Below are 301 nucleotides of genomic sequence, written 5' to 3'. Positions count from 1 at the left end.
TCACAAAGTGCTGATGATTGTCTCTATCCCTCGTGCATGAGGCGCCTCCTGAATAATGATCACCAGAACTTCATGTTAAATAATGCATCTTATTACTTGAAAGAAAGAAAGAAAGAATGTGTGCGTGCGTGCGTGCGTGCGTGCTTGTGTGTGTGTGTGTGTGTGTGTGTGTGTGTGTGTGTGTGTGTGTGTGTGTGTGTGTGTGTGTGTGTGTGTGTGTGTGTGTGTGCGTGTGTGTGTGTGTGTGTGTGTGTGTATTCTTGCACACACACACACACACACACACACGTAGTGGCATGCA

Source organism: Scylla paramamosain, chromosome 4 (assembly GCF_035594125.1).
Source record: "Scylla paramamosain isolate STU-SP2022 chromosome 4, ASM3559412v1, whole genome shotgun sequence".
NCBI lineage: Eukaryota > Metazoa > Arthropoda > Malacostraca > Decapoda > Portunidae > Scylla > Scylla paramamosain.
This window is presented reverse-complemented; position numbering follows the sequence as displayed.